The 5,000-nt window shown below is 41.2% G+C and overlaps 1 protein-coding gene across 1 annotated transcript in view; it reads left to right on the top strand.

Annotated features, from left to right (window-relative positions):
- Positions 1–4,729: 4,729 nt before the first annotated feature.
- The window catches only part of cpxm2 (carboxypeptidase X (M14 family), member 2), a 10,602-nt gene continuing 10,331 nt past the window's right edge, over positions 4,730–5,000 (top strand). The window contains exon 1 of the mRNA XM_079476135.1: positions 4,730–5,000. This exon is cut by the window's right edge and continues 506 nt beyond it. The gene's annotated coding sequence lies outside the window, so the exon portion shown is untranslated.

Genomic DNA, 5,000 nt, shown 5'->3' on the forward strand with positions numbered 1-5,000 from the left:
TTTATATGTTATTTAATTTACGTTAATATTAATTTAAATCATTTATTTTATTGTATAATAACTGTATTAACGATTTGTTGGATGTTCCTTTTATGAAATAAATAATTTGTTGAATGGTTCCTGTAGTTTTGACGCGTTTAAAGAAACCGTGCGGTACATTGACATGGTCGGTTGAGCTTGGTATCGCAGTTTGCTTTATACATTGAGTGACAGCAGTGATGTTTCTCTTGTGTTTTCAGGAAAGATTTCACGTCACTTCACAGTGAATAAAGAAGCCAATCTGTCACGTGACACATCTATTCTCATACTGTCCAGTGACTACAAGGTCAATTATTACAATGTGCTGTTCTTAATAAATAAAAGGCTTTATGTGTTTACATTACACAAGTGGAGTCCATGTGATGATCTTTGTCCCTTGATGAAGTCACACTGTTTATTTTTTCAGAAAGACATTTGATGGTTTATAGCAGGTTCTCATGCATTGCTGTAGATGAGAGAATTGCTGGTTTTTCTGATGCTTTCTGGTAAGTAACATAAATATACATGTGAATAAATGTCGGTTCAAAGGTTATTATCTGTATTAATATAAATGTTATTTTAAGCTGCTTCACAATAAATCAAAAACGTTCAAATAAATGTGAAGAGAACTGAAACAGACGTTAGATTCAGCGATGAGAGTTTCTTCTGTTTTTGGAGGTTTTTCAGTGATGGAAACTGCAGATGACGAACACAGAAACTTCTGCTGGTTTTTATGACGTTGGCTTGACATGTGCTGTGTTTTTTCATCATCACGTGATCAAACATCCCATCATTTCAGTTCTTCAGCTCCATTCACTCAACTCTTATAGAACTATTATATATATTAATGTCTCTTCTGTAATTCAGTTTTCTCTTTGGATACGTGTTGATGATTGTTGAGTTTTATTGTTGTATATCTGATGTCAGATGATGTGACTCGTGTGATTGACAGAAGCTCTCATGTTCAGTCTCGACGAAAGAACAGAAAGTGTTTCAGTTTGTTATCTGATGTGTGTGGATTTCATCTGCTTTGTTTCAGTGGAAGTGTGAATCTTGTTGTGTTGAAGTTCTGCAGAGCACATGTTCACGATCAGAACTCAAAGCTCTTAGCTCTCCGCATCTATAATTCACATCCAAAAAGGTCTTCTTGTCATGTTTGTGTTTCTCTGCCTCAGAACATGACGTGACGGACACAGAAGCTAGTAAGGTGTGACGCTGGTTTATGTTGAGCTGAAGTTAAGCTCCTGACATCACGTGAAAACTCTGATATGAAACAGATCTTTGTGTTCCTGCAGGGAATCTGTGTGGAGTTTCGGGGTCATTTAAGGAGATGAGAAGCTGATGAAAAGTGTCAAATGTGAACATGTGGAGCGAAGCTGGGTGAGATTCAGACCGACAGATGTTTTCCCTCAGGTCGGGAAGAATGTGCAGTGGATTCCACACTGGATGATTTCATCTGAATGAAGAGTGTTTTAATCTGTCATACATAATGCACACACAAAGAGGCACACAGACGAAGGCATGCACACACACTAACACACAAACAAACAGACGCGCACACACACACTGACACACACACACATTCGCACACACACAAACAAACAGACGCACGCACACACTGACACGCGCGCACACACAGACGTACACAGACGCAGGCATGCACACACACACACTGTGGCAGCGTAAGAAACACTACGGACACAAGACAGCCGGTGTAAACAACCCCAGAGGGGAATTTATTGACACACGTGGGGAAAAACTCAATCCACTGGTGACAACCCGAGGTGCTCGTGTTCAACCAATTGCCTGCCAGTCCGTGCTCGTGCAAAATGATTCCTTTGTGGTTCCGTTAATCGCTGGACTCTATAGGAAGAGAAGACACAGTATTAGCAGTGAGGAGTACAAGCCCCTCGAGTGATGTGTACGTGTGGTTTATATGCCCGGCAGCTAATCAGCATCAGGTGTGGGTGATCAGCATTAGCTGCCAGGCTGTTTCCCAGGTGATGCTGATCCTGGATCTGTACCCTCCGCCACAACACACACACGCAAACACACAAACAAACAGATGAACGCATGCACACAGGGCCGGAGTGGGGCCACTTTTCAGCCCGGGAGTTTCAGGCCCAAAACTGGCCCACTTTTTCCATGGTGGAATTCCAAATTAGCATTTTTTCCTATTTGGATAAATGAAGCAACAGTTCAGCTCTTCCTATTATTTGTAGTTTTTTATTAATATGATGGGTTAACAAATAATATAAAGGTTAAATAATAATTCACAGAAGAAGTTAACAAAAAATATTCCACAAGGATAGGTTGATAAATTAACAAAAGCAGAAATAAATAAATAAAGCATTTGAAATGTATCCCAATCCCACTATTCCACAAAGAGGCATATTGAACTAATGTTTACAGTTCAAGTTAACAAAAAATATTCCAAAAGAATAGGTTGATAAATTAACAAAAGCAGAAATAAATAAATAAAGCATTTGAAATGTATCCCACTCTTCCACAAAGAGGCATAATGAACTAATGTTTACAGTTCAAGTCACAGTACTGTTTATGGTTACATTGCGAATAGCACCAACAGCATCTACAGCATCAGTAGCCGCCTAAGCAGTGCACTGGTTTCAGCCACTTTATCGATAACGGTGTCGTCTCTTATAGACATGTAGATTTCCTTCTCTGTGCACATTAACATGAAAGCCTCCAAGTTGTCCTGACTCAATGAGCTTCGTAGCCTATTCTTCACAAATTTTAAAGTTGAGAAGCTTCTCTCACATGCAACCTGTGTGATGGACAAAGTCAACAGAAACTTATATGCTAACCCAATCACATGATAAGCATCTGTGAGGAGATTATACTGTGAGAGTATTAAATGGACAAAAATGGCACAGTTTTAGCAGGAGGAACAGGTCCTGCTTTCAAGTTCCAGCTCTGGTTTTTCCATATATGGCAGTCCGCCACTATCCTCCTGACCTTCATGTGTCACCTCACTACATGTCCTGACAGTATAACCTTCAAGAGAGGACTGTTTCAGTCTGTCCCACTGGTATGCCAGGCTAGAAAACTCAGTCTGTAATGTGCTAACAGTAGCTCTGTCATCAAACCTAAGCAGACATTTGCTGATTTCCTGAAGTGCTGAGTTAGGGAGCCCATTTATCTTTATTTCAGGAAAGTTTTTAGGGTCAAGACAAGCTAAATCTGAGGCAAGTTTTGCATTTGCTGAAAACCTCCTATCTATGCTACCTGCCACAGTGTCCAGAATAACATTATGGACATTCACCTCAAAGGCAGCATCAGATGAGGCTACTGGTTCATCATCTAAAAGCTCTCCTGGCATTCTTTTCTTTTTTCGGACACGCTTCTCTGGAACTCACCTGTATTGCATAACAAAAAGGACCTCATGGGGGCCGTCATTACCAATTTTTTTCATATTTTATTTAATATTTCCAAATTTATTCAAAAATAATGCTTTTTAATCAAAAAACGTGATACCTACTCTCAGATAAATGAGGCCTATGATTAATCAGATGCAAACAGAAATATAAAACCAGTCTTAATTGAAAGAAAACAAGTTGACAAAAAGATTGAATCCAATATTGGGTGATTATATAGCATAACAAGTGATTTCTCAGCTATTTTTTGTAGGCCGGTCATTTTGGACTGTGAACACAAAAAGTGTTCAATACAATACAACACAATAGGGTTTTGAATACAACCTGAGGGTTAAATAACTTTAATTCATATTGTTTATTCTGGTATCCTCTCTACCTGTCCCTGTAGTCATCATGGCCTCCTCATTTTCAGTGGGGGACTTGCTTATCTGCTGCTCAGAAGCTACAAAAAATAGAGGTCATTTTACTGCATACACAGATCAAGCTAGAGTTTTTTATCAGTATTAAATTGCATAATATTTGCAAAGTCTATGAATCGCCATGTATTGGGTGATAAAAAAAAGTTTTTATTAAATTTTATATTTTGTGAATAGGTTGACAATGACACAACTGTATTAGCCGAATAATTACGTTGCAGCGTTGCTAACGTTAGTGCTAATTATGAATAGGCCGGTCTCTCTTTACCTGCTGTTGCCACTTGTGTTTGTTGTCCTCTTGAAAACAAATCCGTGAGTTTAGCACATTTGGCAGCATCCTCCTCCAATGCTTTTCGTTTTTTTAACCTGGCTTTTTCGGCCCCTCCTGGCCTCTTCCTCCCATCCATCCTCCCTGACGCGTACCGTTACGATAGGGCCGGCCCAGCTATCGTACCTGAGAAAACGTTTTGGAAAAGACGCGCTGTGGACTCAACCAACTCTATGGGAGGGGGGAGGGGAGAACTCCCTCACATGGTTCAACCTTTACAGAGGCTGCGCGCTGCGGTGTCAGAATGTTGAACGTGTGTAGCCTAATGTAACCAACTATTTGTCACAAATTATATTTGATTATTGTGAAGAGAGGAAAGAAAAAAAAGAAAAAAAAAAACTCGACCGGCCCAAAAGTGAAGCGGCCCACCGGGAATTCTCCCGAGTCTCCCGATTACTCACCCCGGGCCTGCATGCACACACACGCACACACTGACGTGCGCGCACACACAGACGCACAAACACACAGACGCAGGCATGTACACACAGACACGAACAAACAGACGCACGCACGCACGCACACACTGACGCGCGCACATACACACACTGACGCAGGCATGCACACACACACGCAAACAAACAGACGCACGCATGCACACACACAGACGCAGGCATGCACACACACACGCAAACACACGAACAAACAGACGCACGCACACACACACACGCACAAACACTGATGCGCACACACACACACACATACACAGATGCAGCAATGCGCACGCACGCACGCACGCTTGCACACACGGGCACATTGATCACTGAGACACATGTCATGTGTTAGTGGAACAGAAGCTCAGATGTTCTCTTTCAGGTCCTCTCTGGGATGCTGGACTGGATGATA

The sequence above is a fragment of the Barbatula barbatula genome, assembly GCF_947034865.1.
Source record: "Barbatula barbatula genome assembly, chromosome: 16".
In the NCBI taxonomy this organism is placed as follows: Eukaryota; Metazoa; Chordata; class Actinopteri; order Cypriniformes; family Nemacheilidae; genus Barbatula; species Barbatula barbatula.